Source organism: Pogoniulus pusillus, chromosome 13 (assembly GCF_015220805.1).
Source record: "Pogoniulus pusillus isolate bPogPus1 chromosome 13, bPogPus1.pri, whole genome shotgun sequence".
Classification (NCBI taxonomy): domain Eukaryota; kingdom Metazoa; phylum Chordata; class Aves; order Piciformes; family Lybiidae; genus Pogoniulus; species Pogoniulus pusillus.
This window is the reverse complement of record NC_087276.1, coordinates 15,189,214-15,208,138: the sequence shown is the minus strand read 5'-3', so window position 1 is coordinate 15,208,138 and position 18,925 is coordinate 15,189,214. Positions and strand designations below refer to the sequence as shown.

Sequence of the window (18,925 nt, the reverse complement as noted above, 5' to 3'; positions counted from 1 at the left end):
TGTTCTGTCTGTATTCCATCATTTGACATTATTGCATGAGTTAGTGCTGTTTGAGTAAATGCAGTCAAGAGGGTATTAACTGCCACCTTGCAGCAGCACTGCACAATCGTGGTCCCTCACTGCTTTCTGAAATTTGGTAGCTTTCAGAGTCTGATGGTTTAAGGCTTACTGGAATGTTGTAACAAGATACATTGGTACTTCCCTGAAAGTTCAGTGCAGAATCTAACAAAACTAGATCATGATTACTACTCTTCTACAAACAATGAAGTCTGTTTTGTTTGCTGCTTCACTAAGAGGTATAAAAAGCCAATCTACAAACAATTCATTCTTCTTGGCTCTTGGGTACTGGATCTCTTTGCTTCTCTCTTAACTCCTACACTAACTACATAACAGGTGAGCTTTGCTGCTTGTTTTCTATCTGGAGAAAGAAAGAGGGTGGTGCTAGCCCCTTCTGGGCTTTGTTGGTCTGAGGGGAAAGATTTAGTTACTGTATTATATCTAAATAGTTTATAATGTAAGTACATGCAAATATATTTCTATATACATGCTTGTAAATTTAGCTTTGCTGTAAATACAGCTTTATCTTGCTTCTAGTCTGTCTGAGCTGGTCTGGTAAACTTCAGCTGGGTGTGGGGAGTTCCCAACAGTGAAAGGGAATTGTTTGTGTTTCTTGCAGCAGTGGAGCATACTTTGAGCCATGCAGCCCTTAGTTATTTAGTTCAATGTTTTGAAGACCATTTGGAAATCTGGAAACAAAAGGAATGACAACAAAGGCTTGGTCTGACAGCAAAGTTATAGTTCTTGGTGCTGTTGGATTGACTGCTGAAGTGTTATAACTGAAAATGGATTTCTGTCCCTGTTTCTGTCCCCACAAGTTTCAGGCCATTGCAACCTCTTCAGAAGAGGCTTGAGGCATGCTGGTTCTGATCCTTTGCAGGCAAAAGGATTTGGTGTTATCCATGAGCTGACAAGATGACACATCCCCTAGTCCAATACACAAAGGAGGAGGAGATATTTGTGTAAGGAGCAGCTGTGAGGGAAGGTCTGGTTCTACTGACTAACTCCATCTGTGTCATCAGAGGATGTGAACCTGGTACTCCATCTTGCCTCAGCCAAGAGAGTGACTGATTAGGTGGGCAACAGGATGTTTTGGAATGTTTTTTCCAGCCTTTAAGCTCATTATTTTAATTTTAAAAGTAATGCCTGTGAAGTGGGGAGTTACACAGACCTTGCCACTGCTACTGAAGGGCTCTGAATCTTGAGCAGTCTGATCAGAGCAGAGCTGTGTAAGAGAAGCTGTTGTGCTGCCTTCTGTCCCTCTGTTGCTAGAGAGGAGAAGAAAGATCTTAAGGAATTGGCAATGAAGTGTTTTAACTTTATTTTTCCCTCAGGAAAAATGATAACAGTCAGTATTGTTTATTGTGACTGGATTTCTCTTGCCTGCTTTTTTTAAATCAAATGAATATAGTTTTCTGATTACTTTTTCCAAGAAATGTTTTGCCTTAGCAAAAAAATAGTCCTGTGTTCACATTTGCCCTTTTCCTCACTGTGTCTTCCCTGCTGAGAGTGATCGCATGTGAGTTACAGAGCAAGGAGCAGCTTGCTCCAAAGGGTGTTTTCTGGGCACAAGGCTTTTTGTCTGCTTCATGTTCATCTTCCTCTGGGGCAAGTTATTGACCTGAGACTTAAAACAGTGATCACTGAAAATGGAGCATGACAGTAATGATACATGGCATGATTACGGGGGAGAAAGGTCTTACAGTTAGAACTAGAGCTAAGACTCAGTAGAGAAATTTCAGCCTGCTCAAAGATACTTGGTAGATGATTGTTTTCCTCCCATTTACACATCCTGCCTATGGTAGTTTGTTTTCCATTAAGAGCTGGAATCACAATGATGACTTCTGCAAATACAGGACTTGAGTTCTGGTCCCATAGGATTCCAGCCAAGACAATAACTATCTGTGGTAGAACAGAAGGCTGATATTTCCATGTATCATTTGGTGACAGTGTGCAGCTAAACCAGTTTCTGTTGTGTTGAGACACTTTTGATGCACGGTCCCACACGCAGATAGCTTTGTATGCTGGATGAGATGTAGTTGTGTTATTCTTTGGATAATGTAGTGCTTCTCTGAGGTTCTAGGCTGCCTTTCTTCCTGACTTCCATCTTTTCAAAAACATCAGTGGATATGCATCTCCTGCAGCTGGGCACTTCTGCAAACATGCATGGAAAATTTATTCTGTATCAAACATGAGTATCAATGGTATTGGCTGTAATAAAAATTTTTCAGTCTGTATAGGCCTCTAATTCATAAATCTTACTACCCACAGCCTTAAGAGGAACACAAACAGAAGTTGTGAAATAGGTCAGAACCAAACTCCTTTTTATGTCTGTGTAAAACAGGGGAAGAGAATGTGGTTGAATAGGTGAAGGTCATGTAATAGCTTGCACCAGAGCTGAAAACAGTCTTTAATTGAAGTTTCTGAGCTGGAAGGCCAAGTTACTGCTTAAGGTGCCTCTGGAGCATATTTGTGTTGGCTATGTGCTGTGGTGTATAGGATGTATGCAGTATACAAACTGACATATTGGGGAGGGAATGTTCTCTATTAGACTTAGTTAAATTCTTTAATATAAAGCAGCTCATAAACAAAGAAGGCATTTATGACTTCTGCACAAGACAGATAGCAATAACTGGCTGAACTTAATGAACTGCTCTGAAGGGAATATGCCTTTGACTGCATTTATTAGTTACAGGAGCTGCTTGGAATTCCAGCACTACATCTCTGTTTCTGTCAGCATTAAACTGCTGCTTTCACAGCTGTGCTTTAGCCAGTAGCCCTCAGCTGTATTTTAATTGATACTCATAACATTTTTAAGACAGTTTTGTCTTTCCAGATATCAAAGCAGATGGATTTATATGTCCCTTGATTCTTGTACTGTACACATGAGTTGACTTCCCACAACATGGGAACTGGTAAACCAAGCAAAATGTCATTCACACAGGGCTCAGGATTTGAAGAAGATCAATTGGAATTGCCCAGTGGCTATTTCCTGGAAAAAGTGACCTAATATCTCGACATGCAGTGCTTAGTGCAGGAGGGAAGAGCAAAAGGGAAAGAACCTAAAGCCAATAGGCTTTTGAACAGACTTCTGAGATGAGGCAGATAGTTTTTTAGGAAGGACAAATAGGCTGATGCGAAGTGAAGTAGCACATTAGCAAGGTACCTCAGGATGGGGACCTCAGCAGAGCTTGGGATGGAAGATTTCTCAAGAGGCAACAAATGGAATTCTGAAGTATCTGGGCAGCCTACTTTATCCCAGAATCATGGAAAGGTTGAGGTTGGAAGAGCCTGTTGCTGCGGATGGCTTTTGAGTATAAATAAGGATGGAATTTCTACAAGATCCCCAGGCAACCAATTTCTCCCAGTGCTTGGTCACAATTACAGTAAAACAGATACTGCACTTCTTGAGGTTCCTGCTGTCCTATTTGTCCAGCATGTCAAGGTCTCTCTGGATGACAGTGCAATCCACTGGTGTGTCAGCCATTCCTCCTGGTTTTGTGTGCTTGGCAAACATGCTCAAAGGTGTATTCTATTCCAACATTCATAACTTCATTAATGACTTTAAACAGGGTTAGACCCACTATTGACCCATGGGATTTACTGCTAGGCATGGCCTCCAGTGAGACCTAGTGCCAGTGATCATCTCTTGTCCTCAGAAGTTCACTTAGTATTAAATTCACCTTTCAGTCTACTCATCCAGACCTTATTACAACATCTTCTCTGAGTGTTTGACAAGGAGATGGTGTTGAAAGTGTTACCAAAGTTAATGTAGGCAATATTCATTGCTCTTCTCTTGTCTGCCAAGCCAGTCTTTCATCATAGAAGGATCTCAAGTCGGTCAGGCATGACTTCCCCTTTTTGAATCCATCCAGACTACTCTTGATATCTTTGTCCTTCAAATGGCTGGAAATATTTTCCAGGATTATTTGCTCTAGAGTGCTGAGATGAGGGTGGCCAGCCTGTAATTCCCCAAGTCCTCCTGCTTGTCCTTTTTAAAGATAGGAGTGATATTTGCTTTCCTCTGCTGCATTTCTTCCTTGAAGAGTTCTGCACTCAGCTTTATTTCTAAGTAAATAAAGAGGAAATAACTGGTTTTCTGCCAAGCAAGCTGCTGCTTTGTGAGGATGAAAGCAAGCAAAAGGGAATGTGGCAAATTTGGTCTTGGAGAGCAGAATCACCATTGTTCCAGTAATCTTCTCCGTATTAAACCTGCAGCAGCCTTTTACCGTGACAAAGAACAGTGTGAATACTTGATTACAAAAGAGAAATACCCTCATAGCATTAATAAAAGAATACTCTGCCTGATCTTAGAGTCTCAGCTTACATGTGTAAACTACAGATATTAGAGAGTTACTTTACCTTGCAATGTTTTCAACTACTTCAGTCAGGTTCTGACCTTAGTCTGCGGTCCCAGTTGTTTATGACCTACTGACTTGCACACAATATCCAAGCAGCATTGCATGCCATCACTACCACAGCCAAAGTTCTTTAGACCAATCGTGCTGTAGCAACTTGGTTATGAGTGCTTAAATGTCACCATGTGAAAGTAGAGACAACTGCTGATGTGCTTTATTTCCATGTTAAGTACATGGGAGTGTGGGAGAAAGTACCTGCAGCTTAAAGGGATGATAAAGCTTATCCTGACTCTGTCATTCCCATGCATACAGATCTGCACTTTCTGAAGGAGTAGTGTGCATGTTCAAAACTGTAGAAATGACTAAGCCTGTGCATATTCCTAAGTGTAGGGTAATATTTTCTAGTTATTAAAAAGAAAAAAAGCCTCTTGGGAATGAGCCTTGAATTCTGCAGGTGGATAGAAATGCAAGACAGAGCAGCTCAAATGTGTCTGTATCATATAGACAACAAGTATCTAAAATCCTCTTCATAGGCATTTTTAGTTTTTCAGGCTACATGACTTCACAAAGGAAACAACAGGAATGAAGGAAAATGGACTTTTGCTTCCCATCATCGCCACTGATTCCTCATGTATTGTAGGAGAACGGCTGCAATACTTCTGAGTATCTATTGTCTGCATGTCATGAAGAGCATATTGAGGCAACGTGCATGCTAAGTGTATGAAATGTATTGGTACTGTCTGAGAAATAGGGCTTCTTTTGAGGGAGAGTTGATTTGTATTTGAAGGGGCAGGATCCTGACGTGGGCTGCTGTGAAGTTTTACCTGCATAGATAAGAAGATGGAAGGTTAAGAAACATAAAAGGCAGAAGAACAAAAATGAGATGTTAGTTTTTATCATCTTTTTATACCTAGAAAAATATATAGCCAGCTGCTTGGAGTCACAGATAAGTTGGGTGGCCATTTAAGTGACAGCTGTCATTGGGCAGGTAAATGTTGATCGAGAGTTGCATTACCTAGAGCAAAACCAGGGGCAGAGAAATGGTGAATGTAGCACATTAGTGGCAGGATTTCTAAACCAAGCCCTACAATACAGTGATGCTATGTTCTTTTCCTTGGAGCAATCAAGTGTTTTCCTACTTCATTATTTTCCATCACATCTATTTACTTCCTACATTAAGTGCTGCATGCTCCTCTCACTTGGTTCTCCTTTTTCCCTGCCATAATTTTGATATCCATTCCTTCTGTAGTTCAGTGTGGTCACTGGGGAAACATTGCTTTAATGATTCGCTGTTTAACTGCTCAGTGTTCCTTGCATCATCAGAGAAGCAGCAGCATTGACAAAGTACAGCCTGCCCAGGGGGAGTTCTGTATCAGTGGAGAGACAAGTTGCTATGGTAATCCATTACATAGCAATGAGGGATTTGGGAAGATGCAGCTGACAGTTTGAGGTAAAGTATCATAATTTCCTTGCAGCTTTCAAGGAGTGTCATAATCAGAGCTTCAGTGGGCTGCTTTTTATTATTTTGTTCTTCTTTTGTGAGGTGACATTTCTGAATAGCTCTGAGCATGTCACAGAACAGAAAGGAAAAGCCTCTGTCCTCGAGAAGACCACAGTCCAGATGAAAAGAGGGTGGAAGTTACTCTTACAGCAATTAATGAAGCATGCGATCAAATTGCTCTACAAGCTCTTGTGATGTTGTTTTCCTCACTTCAATGCACACATCTTCATTCTATAGGCATGAGTGATGCGTGGAAGAACAACACAGAACTCATGAGAACTCATTGCTAGCTTTAGAAAGTATTGCAAAATAGGTTAGAGGAAGATTGCTGAGCATAAGGGCCAAGAAGAAGGAAGTTGGAAAAGGAAAAACTACCAATGGGGAAAAAGAAACCCCATCCTGATTGTTTCTCCAGCAAGAATTAAGGGGGAGGGAGGGGAGGGGGAAGAGGCAATGATTGCATAAGTTGAGAATTGACACTGGCAAGTGTAATCCTCCTTTTTTTGCCTTTTGCTTTGAATGTCTTACCTGAGTATGAAGGAACTTCTGTTGTCTTCATGTCTGGAGGCACAAGGGAGATGGGATATAGAAATAGGAATGGGAGAGTAAAACATGTGCCTCTAGGACAAGAGCAGTTCTTACAACTGTTGGAGTGAGTCCAGAGGAGGGCTGCAAAGGTGATCTGAGGGGCTGGAGCACCTCTGCTCTGAGGGAGATGAGGTTGTTCAGCCTAGAGAAAAGGAAACTCCAGATCTTTGACCTTCCGGTACTAGAAGGGAGCCTACAGGATTGGTGCAGAAGGACTTTTCATGAGGGTGTCTAGAGACAGGACAAAGGGGAGTGGTTTGAAGCTGAGAGAGAATAGGGTTAGACTGCAGCTTAGGAAGAAGTTCTTCAGCATGGAGGTGGTGGGACTCTGGAATAGATTACCCAGAGTGGTTGTGAATGCCTGCTCCATGGAGGTGTTTAAGGCCAGGTTAAAAGAGGCCTTCAACAGCTGAGTCCTCTGAAGTGGTGTCTCTGCCCATGGACAGGGAGCAGGTGATCTGCAAGATCACTTCCACGCTGAGCCATTCCATGAGTTATCTACTAAATTTTTAGATAAGCAATGCATTCCTAGCTTTTGAAAGATGTAAGAGTCTTTCACATTCTAATTATTTCTCTGTTTTCATTTTATACCTTTGGGTGGAAAATTTGTGCTCCATACTTGGAGTGCACCTACTGCGGTATCTAGCACTTCATTTTTGCTTAGAGCAGTCTTGAATTCCACCAATCCTTCTGAAGTTAGCCTCTCCAAGGGCAGATTCAGACACAAAACTTGCGTTCTAATGAATCTTTGGCACGTCCTATTCTCTTTGACAGTCTGGATGCTTTTGCAGTTGTAATTTCAATTTCTCTCCTGAATAGATACCTGTAACACTGCTTATGTAGCCTACTCAATGATGCACACGTCTCTCTTGCTCTGGTTGCTAAAGCATCCATGAGCCATGAGTTGCGGTTTGAGTTTTCATTATTTTGTTTGTTGGGTTTTGTTTTTTTTTTAAGAAGCCAGTATTGGGGTTTAGAATATTCAATATCATTGCCTAAATTCTATTAAATTTATAAAAGGCTTCTGGTCCTGAGGCCCTTAAACAGTATTAAAAACTACAGCCCATACATCAAATAGTGAAAGGCTACTGAAGTAGCCCATTCTTGACCTCAGGTAAAAGTTCTTCTCTTAATTCTGATACTGAATTAAGGATTAGTGTACATCATCTTAGCTCCAGGCAAGGTTGGATGCTGGAGGAAAGAGAAGACATTTGCTGTTACTGGAGAAACTACTATAAGCTGTGTAGTGTAACAAATCATTACATACTATTAGATCTGTCATAAATGCATGATGAATGGTAATTCCCTGATCTAATAGCAAACCTTTGGGAGCAATAAGTTTGAATGATGTCATTACATAATGTTTGAAGCTGTTAATATGATTACCAGGAATCATTGGAAGGGTGTTGTTCTTGAGGAGACTGTATAATCACTTAGCTCTTCTAGTTCTTACAGTACCTCTGCTCTGAAAAGTCTGTGTGGTACAGCTGGCACCTTCTGCTCCTTTTTCTAGCATTGTTATCTGTTTGAGTCTCTGATGTGCTTAAGGCTGCTGGCAAATGATGTTGCAATTACAGTGTTCAAAAGTATGGCAGGGAAAGGACCAGAGCTTCAAGACCAAGGTTTGTCAAGATGCAGACATGATGCCATCACAGAATTGCAGAACCTTAAAGGTTGAAAGGGACCTCCACAGATCACGAAGTCCAACTCCCCTGCTAGGGCAGGATCACCCAGAGTAGTTGGCACAGGAATGCATCCAGGTGGGTTTGGAAAGTCTCCAGAGGAGATTCCACAACCTCTCTGAGCAGCCTGCTCATCCTTACTGTAAAGAAGTTTATCCTCATGTTGAGGTGAAGCCTTCCCTGTTCAAATCTGCATCCATTGTTCCTTGGCTTATTGCTGTGCGCCACCAAAAAGAGATGGGTCCCTTGTACTTGCCCCTTACCCCTCAGATATTTGTACACATCGATCAGATCTCCTCTCAGTCTTCTCCAGAATGAACAGCCCCAGGGCTTTCAGTCTCTCTTCATAGGGGAGGTGCTCAAGTTCCCTACTCATCCTCATGGCTCTTTGCTGGACTCTCCCCAGCAGGTCCCTGTTTCTTATGAACTGGAGAGAGTTCAGGGGTTGTGGGAGAGCTGGCAAGCTGAGAGTAGCCAGATGAGCTCTTGGTTTTCTCATTGTACTGTTAGCACTCCAAGATAATAACCTCTGTGGGGTGAATTTCTTGGTTTGTTTTAGCAATTTCTGAAGCAGTCATGCTTCTGGGAGTTTGGGCACACAATGAAGGGTAACCCAAGCTAACAGAAAAGCTGAGGGACACTTGGTTTAGGCTGGAGATCTTAGATGTTTTTCAGTATGAGGGTGGTGAGACACTGGAATATGTTGCCTAGGGAGGTCATGCATACCTCCTCCCCAGGTGTGTTCAGGGCCAGGTTGGATGAGGCCTTGGGCAGCTGAGTCTAGTTGAGAAGTGTCTCTGTCCACGGTGAGGAGATTGGAGCACAGGATCTCTGGGGTCCTTTCCACCCTAAATGATCATAAAATTCTATGAAAAAATAGGAAAAAAAGTTCCCTGGATGCTCTTTCCACTGCAATGTGACTCTTTTTCTGTAAATGTTTGATTACTGCACATGCTGCTCATAATGGTGACAAATGAAAGGAGCCGTAATTATTATTTTCACTTCAACACAAACTGGTTCATTAAATAGCTTTGACCTGATTCCTACAGTTTATTACTGAATTGCCTTGTTCTTTTGCAACAGTGTGGCTTTGTCTTCTAAAACAAGGAAACTAAGAAGGCATGGGGTGGTTTTTCTGTTCTTTTCTTCAAGGTGGTCCAAACTGATTAAGTCTGGTTTCTGTTTGTGTATATGTGAGCACACTGTATCTTAAAAATGCATGTGCTGTTCTAGGCACAGCTATAAAATGCTCTGAGATGTGCCTATAGTACAAATCATACTCTTCTGGAAATTTTCTGTCTTAAAAAAATACAAAAAAGGTAATGAAAGTGGTTATTGGTTGGTTAGTGAAATAGAGGTATGGGATTTTTTGTTTCTCTTTTGGGTGTGTTTTGTTTTTTTTTTTTTACCAGAGAATGTTCAGGGAAGCATTTCAACCACATTGTATTCATGAATTCACAGAGTGGTTTGAGTTGGAAGGAACCTCAAAGATCATCTAGTTCCAATCCCTCTATTGTGGGCAGGGACATGTTCCATTACACCAGCTTGCTCAAGGGCTCCTTCAGCCTGGCCTTGAACATCTCCAGGGAACAGGTAACCACAAGCCAACTCGATGCAACCAACCAGTGTTTTCTGTACACACTGTGCGCAAATATTTGTCACAGTGCTATTGTGTCTGCATCCCACATGGAAACAGCTGCCATCTGAAACCTTCATGCACAGCGTAGACTGAGTAATCTTCTGCAGACTAGTGCTGAGACATCGCTGATGTTCAGCCTAGAATATGCACTTGTTTGCTGGAATAGAAAACCTGAAAATGAAATCCTTGAATCAGGATTTTTTTTTTTTTTTTTAAATCCTGTAACTGCTGCTGTGCTTTGATCTAGGAGAACAGAGATGATTTGAGTCACACTTCACTCATTCCACTCTGGTTTTATTCAGTCAGACCTGTAGTTTAGTAATTCCACCTTCATCTGTTTATTGCCCACAACTTGAAATTTCAAGACCAGTTTCACTGATCTGTAGTAGTTGTATGAAGGAAGAGCAGAGCTGTGTATCCCTTCTTACCCTGGATTCTGGAACTGGATTGAGGAAGGCTTTACACCACTGCCTCAGTGGTTAAATGCTTGACATGCAGAACAAGCAAAGTGATCTTCTTTCTCTGGTATTTTTTACTGTGTCTCCTCTCTTAACTTGCTCTGCCTTTTTCAGTGCTCCTAAAGGGTTTTCTCAAAACGAGGAATTGAGGTCTTGCACACTAAAGTTTCCATGTGCAGCACTGATTTCTTTAGTCTAATGCAGCTGTTACAGTGATGATTTAATGAGTATCACAGACTCGTAACCTACTTAACCTGTAGGCTTTCTGTCTGTTGACATACACTTTCTTTGCGGGTAACCATTGTATACATGGACCATAATCACTGAGAATGTTTTAAATGCATTGAAATTTGTCAGTGACTCTGTGTAGTTAAAGTATTGGAAGATACTAACAATCAAAAGGTCTTTTCAACCCAAAATGCAGTTGTCATTTATGGCATTTGCATTCAATTTTCTCTTGACTTAGACTGCATTTTCAAATAATATTTTGACCTCCATGTTGCCATAAAGAAAGTAAAACAGTTTGCTTTTATGAGCTAGAAGGTGTTATGCTCTGGCAATGGTCAACTCTTCGCTCTTAGAATAGATGAGACAGATGAAGGTCACATTGGGAGCAGTAGTGCGAAGATTTGCTCTTCACCTTATAAAGTGCAGTCCACTCAAACTCTGCTCTGGATCTTGTACTGTTGTGCAGCTATAGACACCCAGAATTCTGTGAAAGCTTCTAAGAAGATGACCATGCTATTGTAATCAGATGGGATTTTGTTTTGGTTTTGTACTTAAAGCTATCCTGAGCTTCTCCTCAACTGAGTTTCAGAAGTTGAGAACACGTACTGTTGCTGTACCAGTCCAGTTCAGTGAGGTTTGTGGTTTCACTCTGGTGTGGCTTTTCAGACTAAAGCACTTGGTTTAGCTGGGCTACCTGAAGTTATCTCTGTGGGGGCTGTACATGGGTAGAAAGGAAGCAAGTTTACTCCTTGCATCTGTATCTACAACTCAGGAGTGTGTGTCATTGGAGAAGGCAGGAGACCAAAGCAGAAAACATCTATTGGTACCTCAGAGAATCATCAGTGGAACTCTGCAGATCTCTCATGACTGTACATCCTTGTAATGCATGCCTGACTCTGCTCCTAGCAGTTTGTATTTGCACTTGGAGTGGCTTCTCTTACAAACAAGCAGTTCTGGATTATGGATGCAGGCTCAGTCCTGCTGTGGACTTCTGGGAGGGGCCAATATAGTCCTTCACGTGAGTTAGGGCAGCCATGCATAGCCTTCAAAGCAGAAATGGATCAGAAAATGGCACCCAGTTATGAAAGCAGCACAGCTGGGGAGGAGAAATGGTAAGATAGAGTTTAGTTAATTCAATCAATGCTGGTTAACATAAGGGATTGCTGCAAACACAGCTCTTGGCATGCTTTCATGTTTCTTTGTGTGCATCCTGACCAGCAAAGCTGAGGCATCAGCAGAGCCTTCTGCGGAGTGTTTCCTTGCTTCTGTTTTTCAAGCTTGAGATTTTGAAGTAAAGTGCCATTAGGGATAATGTGCTTCATTTGTGACAGAGTTTGAAAAGGATAGGGGAAATTGCATTGGCCTATATGCAATTATTTGATTTAGATACTGCAGTCTGAGTCAACTCTGGGACATTTTTGTTCCCTGCCTTCTTTGCTTCTACTGCTGCTTTTTATGAAATCCAGCCAACTGTAAACTTGGGAAGAGATAAAGCAGACTGCACCCATCTGAGCATTGTGAGCTCCTGACATTAAACTCTAATCAACTTGAAAATCCAACAACCATTATCAGAAACATTTAATCTCAGTCTTATGGATTCTCTCTGGCTATCAGCCTTGTCCTTCATGCACATATGCCTTCAACTGTAGGTTGTCTTCCTTTTGGCCTCTGTGAAATTCTGCTTTTATTTAAAACTAGGATGAAAGTTGCTATGGTTTTTGTTGCCATCAGCTGTTGGTAGAGCTCTTCAACACAGATGTAGCTGTTGTATGCTTCCTCTGTCAGTTCCTTTGTGGTTTACTATTGGAATCTGTACCTCTGCTGGTACAGTGATACTGGATACTTATTTGTATGCTCTCTTTAGCTCAACTTTTATTCTCTAGATCTAAACTTGACTGTAAACTTAAATTTCCTGTGTGCTCTTGATTTCTGTCCTTGTTCTGACAGCTTTGTCCATGCTCTCTTATTCATCTTGATTGCTTATGCAACTGGCAAAAGGATTTTGTACTCTTTTCCAGCTCTGTCACCAACATATCAGGATATCTAAAATCCACATCTGAATGAGACTGAGATCCCTTTTAATGTCTGTGGCTTTTCCCTAAGCATCATCTGCCTTCACTACAGCCTCAGCCCACAAATAATTGTCCTCTTGTGTTTGTCTGCTCTGCTTCGTCTGTTCATTGAGCTCTTTGGAGCCAAGACTCTGGTATGACACTAGGCATAGCAGGGCGTGCAGTGGGACTCCTGCAGCTGAGGGTGTGTGTGTGGACAATGACCAGTCTGAGATCAGCACTTGGTGCTATATCTTGGCTTCTTTTATGTGGCTTCAAAGCAAGGATTTGTGCCAAATTCAAGTGGAAAAATGAAATATTGCCACCTGCCCCCTATGTAAAAGCTGTTAGCACTTCAATTACATCTACAGAACTCGAGCTAACTGGAGTGTAGGTTTCCATCATTGCTGATAAGCTGGTGTAGGCCCCTGGTAACCCGCTGGGTGCCTTGTGTTGGGAAGGTGGTTTCCAGGTACTTCAGTGCTGCAGGAGTTAAGCACTCCTTGAAGTGCCCAGCTGCACCTCAAATAGGTGCCAAGTGATGGCAGCTCTTGGAGGCCTGGGCCTTAAGAAACTTTGGTAGACTAGGCTGCTGGAAAGTCTATGCTTTCTGGACTTCTGTCAATTCTGTAAGCCAAGAAGTGGCTTCAAAGAATCATTGTTTCTGGAGATATTCCTGGATATTGGTAATAGAAACCCACTTGTACAGTTTCACCTGTGCAGCTCTCTTTACTCTTCAATTCTCTTTTTTTAAATAAATACGTTTTTACTCTGTGCTTTGTGGCTTACTGCAGAATACTGTTCCAGGAGATAACCTGGATAATAAAAGAAATGGAAACCAAATTGTAGTTTTTAAGAGCTACATACAGATTCAAAAGATGGGAAAACTGTGGTTTGGGAACACCTCCCATTGCTTCTTCTTTTGCCAGCATAAGGTTCAGCAGCGTTTGCAAGCATGCATTAGAAGTCTGACCAATTCTATTCCCTTCTGTGGGTACAGAGTACTTGTCCCAGCCCTCTGTGTCATGGGGTTTATACGATGTTTGTTCTCTACATAGCCCTCTCTTGAGCAAAGATTAAAGAACAAAAAGTGACAGTTACAGGCTCTACATCTTTCTGAGTCCTGTAAAAATCAAACCAGGCAGCCTTCCAAGATGTATTGTGTATTCATCACGCTACAGAAATGTGGGGGCCAAAAAAATAGTGGCAAAATATGGGGGTTTAAATGGTAATTGAGTTCAGACTGTGGCAATTGATGAAGAGAGAGAGAACACACTAAGGCAGAGGCAGGAATAGAAGTTGCTTTGCTTTGTACTTCTTTCCAGGTTTTACAGTGCTAGGAGCCTGGAACAAACTGCAATGACAGGAATTATGGAATAGCTTAGGTTGAAAGTGACCTCAGAGATCATCTACTCTATCCTCCCTGCTATGGGCAGAGACATCTTTCAACTAGACTCGGCTGCTCAAGGCCTCATCCAACCTGGCCTTGAAAACCCCAGGGAGGGGCAACCTACACCAGTCTAATCACCCTTGTACTGAAGAACTTCTTCCTCAGCTCCAGTCTAACTGTTCTCAGCTTCAAACCATTCCCCCTCGTTTTGTCTTTGGACACCCTCATGAAAAGTCCCTCTGCAGCCTTCCTGTAGGATCCTGGGGCTCCCTCAGCCTCATGGTTAAATATAGTGGTTGTCCACTAGACTCAAGGAGCTCCTTTCTGCATATAGCAAAAGACAGTCATGAATTACAAGAGGCTTTTAGTATTTCCTCACAAAGTGTTTCCTCATTCCCTGGCACTAACCACAGCTTCAGACAGTATCCAAATGTGTTCAGAGAATTTTGTTACGGCCTTGTCAGCCATTGAGGCTTCTGATGCTTCCCAGATTTCACAGGGTGCTGGGGAAAGGAAGCAGGTGATGTGTGTCCCCAGGACTCCTCATCTTGGCAAGTGCAGGCAGGATGTCTTGCAATGTGCAGTCTTGGCACGATGTCATGCTAGCTATGCAGGCTGATCACATGGAGATATTTGGTGCCTGTTCCTTGTAAACTCAAGGCAGGAAGTTTCCAGGCAGTTCAGAATGCACTGAGGCTGAACCCTGCCAGAAGCAGAGAGCAATGGCAGCAGGCAGCAGCAGGCAACAGCAGGCAAGCAAGCATGAATACACTGTCAGAGCATGTTGTGTTAACTGCTCATCTCTTTTTATCAATACAGCCTGAGAGTAGTGGCCTTTGGACACAGAATAGCCAACCAGAATGGTAGTTATCTGAGCCTGAGCATACTAGGTGAAACCATAGGCTTGCTTTACCCAAATTTGGGAAGAACATAGGCCTTGCATGAGGCAGGCACAAGTCAAGTGTAGGTACCTTGTTTACCACAGGATATAAACAGGAACAAAACAAGTTTGGGCAAGCCAGGGTCCTTAGACTCAATGTCTCCAGGTTCTTTGTCCTCTTTCCTGCAGTTGCTTCTCCTCCTAGCAGGAGGGAGAGCAGAAAAACATGTGTGGGCAAGCTGGGGCATGTTCAGGCCTGTTTAGGCTTACCATGACAATCCAACAGCTCTGTGTCTTCCTTATGCTGGGGACACCAGAACCGTATTTGAGGTTGGAGTCTTTGCAGAACAAAAGAGCAGAATCACCCCTCTGTTGAAGATCCTAACATCAATTTACAATAATCACTGTTGGTTTTCTTTGCTTTCTAAAGGGAGAAATACTTTATAGAGACTATGTTTCTGTAAGGGCTTTGAGTTTCAGATGACTCCCTAATTATTCTTGAGAATCTGTCTTTCCAAGATTCTTTTAACCTTGAGAACCTCTCAATGCATTTTGGAGAGATGTTATTTGTGAGAATAAATACACAGGTTACCAGAAGTGTTACACGAAGCTGAGAGGACAGGGAACTTAGGCAGAAAAGCTTTTGTGATTCAATTTTCCATTTTCAGCAATGAACAGATCTTACTAACATGAAGACCAGTTTGTTTCTATTCCAAGGCTCCAGATGACAATTTCTTCTACAGTTATATAGGCCAGATGCAGAAAACACCTGAGAAATGCAGTCACCTTAAAATGGAGAGCAGATATGACTGATACTCAGCAGAATTCCTTATTACGTATGGAAGTGCTTTTGGAGAGATATTAGACTCAGTGAGATTTAGTGTTTTGTATGTGTGAATAATTCTGAGCAAGTCTACAATAACAGGAAAAAAAACAATATTATTTATTTTAAAAAGCAGACAGAATCACTTCCTTGTTAAGATAGACCAGAAGGGACAGTGTGGTTGGAGAACTGGCCACAGGCAGTAGCTTGTAGGCTCTGTGTGCTTTGCCTCAGGCTTCCTGCAGGGCTGAGTGAGAGTCATGTCAGGCTATTTTGGACCTCCTGGGAATTCTGTGGTGAAACCTGATTTGATTTGTAAATGTTGACTTGTTGAAACAATATTATATTTCAGAACTGTATTAGTGCTGAAGAACCTTTGTCGAGCTTCCATCTGGCTTTAACTTTATAGCTATATGTTTGATTTGGGTGCCTTTGAGAGGAAGCTTAGCATGAAGTTGACAGCTTTGAAATGACAGTGCTTTACTGGTTTCTGAAAATGGCTTTGGTTGAAAGAGACCTCACAGATCATCTACTCCAACCTCCCTGCTTCTCAACTAGACTCAGCTGATCAAGACCTTAAACACCCCCATTGAGGAGGCATCCACAGTCTCCTTAGGCAGCCCATTCTAGAGTCTCACCACCCTCATACTGAAGAATTCTTCCAGAGATCCAGTCTAACACTGCTCTCCCTCGACTTCAAACCACACCCCTTGTCCTGTTGCTAGATACCCTCATGAAAATTCCCTTTGCAGCCTTCCTGTAGGCCCCCTTCAGGTATTGGAAAACAGCTCTAAGGTTTTCCTGGAGTCTTCTCTTCTCCAGGCTGAACACCCCCAGCACCCTGAGTCTGTCCTCATAACAGAGGTGCTCCAGCTCTTGGATCATCCTTGTGGCCCTTCTCTGGGCTCAGTCCAAGGGCTTTGTGTTCTCCTTACACTGGTGACTCCAGAACAGGAGGCAGTGTTCAAGGTGTGGTCTCACCAGAGCAGAGTTATCAATACATGTCTAGAAAATATTTTCCAGGAGTCAGAAAAACATTTTGTAAACACCAGTGGAATTCAGGAAAAGTAAGAATACAAAGATCTATCTACCAAACCTTTGTAAGGTAAAGAAATGAAAATACAGAAAGTCTCTTGTCAGCTTAGGTTTCCATATCTGGCTTTGTATATGTTTTTTTAGGATTTATTACAAGTCAGGGCATATCCTATTTACTTCTGTTTACAGAAAATTGGGTAACAAATTGTGATCCACTGAAATCTTCCCAAACCACTTTTTGGCTGACTTATGTGATGGATGGTGTTTGTTTTGTATGTTTATATTGCATGGAAATGGTGAATAGCTTAGAAATACAAGTTGTGCTTTCTGGTGGACAGAGAAGTTGCTTATGTGTTTAAAAAGCAACTGCATAAGCTTACCTGGTGAAATAGGAGGGGTTTGCAGTGCTTCTGTAAAAGATGAGGGACCTTAGAGGTGACAGAAAGATGCTTCTAAGAGCTTGATCACTGGCATGTGTAGAATTGTCTGTGATTTGGAAAGCTGGAGAATTGCTGGGTTGAAATAAAACCTGAAGAAAGAGGCTAGTGTATGAAGCCCTAGGTGAGGACATCATTCAGCCTGAAAAATAATGAAGGCAGAATCTCCTCAGGAGCTTTGGCATGCCTGTGGTCTCATCTAAATCTATTCATAGGCTTATAGGAATCTTAACTAAGGGATAATCTTGCATTTCTGTAGGGAAGGGAAAAAGATTTGCTCAGTGACAGCTGCATAATAGGACAGAGAAATCTTGTTGATTTGGTAAAGTACCTCTGCAGTAAGAGAAAAATGTGAAGTGCCTTCAAAACAGCCTAGGGTATTTATCCTGGTGCACAGAATAATTAACAGACACAGTGAGAGCAAATGACATGAACTGAAGTTGTATAGCAGTCATCATGGGAAAGTCTGACTTTTAGCCTTGTAGCCACTGAAGTAGGTCAGGTTTGAAGTCTTGTATCTAGTTCCCCAAACACCTTATCAGCACTGATTGCAAGTGATATATTGGGCCAGGTACAGCAGTCTGGGAGCACTTTCCATTTTCAGTAAATTAATCCTCTCACAGCATGAAATAAGAAGATCAGAACATGATGTTAAACCTCATTTTGCATTTTCAATTACTGGAGGATAATTATTTTCTTTTTAAGTCTTGGAAGGTGACATGATCTGAATACTCGGCTACCTGCTGCTTCTGCCTGCGTTCCTAGAAGCAGGGATGGTCCGACCGAGGGACTGCGCCCTGCATCAGGTTTGCTTTGCACCATCATCTGGAGGGAAGTGCAGCAGTTCATTCTCAGGTTTGGTGACATTAGGCTTTGTAAAGTAGGAGTACAACTACATTTTGTATATGGATTGGGAGCCACAGAAGGTGTGGGACAGTGGCAAGGTGCTTCAGGCTGTTCTGCAGTACAAGTAAAGCTGATAAAACAAGGCTTTCGTCTTGTTAGCCCTGCTTATAGTTCTGCAGAAGTGGATGTGAGAGTAATTCAGAGGAGTTATCAAAGAAAACAGCTGGTTTTTATCCTGGATTTGCTATTTCTTTGAATGAAAAAGAGCATGGTTTGAATTGTGTCTGTGTGTGTGGTGTAAATGTGGATGTGTGCATACGCTTCCTTTTCTCCTGGCAGTTTTTTCCACTACAAGAAGTCAGAATAAAAGGAACATGAAGAAAACATTTACCCTTTTTTGAGCAATCAAGTGCAGCTGTCTTCATCTCTAGTAAAATTCAAAGTAGTTTCTGTTACTTTAAAAATGGAAGAAAGAAATGGAAGAAATGAAAGAAGCCAAAAATTAGCCCTAGCCTTTTCCCTTATGCAGACTGTGTCGGACCAGTCATATAATTAAGATGCATTTGGCACATGACATTAAGCAGCCTTTTGTGAACTGTTAATTAAGATTTAATCAGTCACATATTTTATTCTGGTTCAATTAGATGAATAGTGTGAATTTCTTGTGGTGCTTCCCCGTTCCCTATTAAGTGAAGTCAGGGTGTCTGAACACAATTTAGTATCATACCTGCTGTTGTAATAAAAACAGACTAGAGAGACACTAGTTCGACATTTTGGGGAATCATAGAATGGCTCAGGTTGGAGGTGACCTCAAAAGATCGTCTACTCCAACCTCCCTGGCATGGGCGGAGACAGCTCTGAATTAGACTTGGCTGCTGAAGACCTCATCCAGTCTGGCCTTGAATGTTCCTGGGGAGGGAACATCCTCAACCTTCCTGGGCAGCCTATTGCA

At 42.0% G+C, this 18,925-nt stretch overlaps 1 protein-coding gene across 12 annotated transcripts in view; it reads left to right on the top strand.

Moving 5' to 3' along the window:
- RBFOX1 (RNA binding fox-1 homolog 1) overlaps nt 1–18,925 on the top strand; it is a 1,229,664-nt gene that overhangs the window by 53,202 nt on the left and 1,157,537 nt on the right. The gene's annotated exons all lie outside the window — the stretch shown is intronic.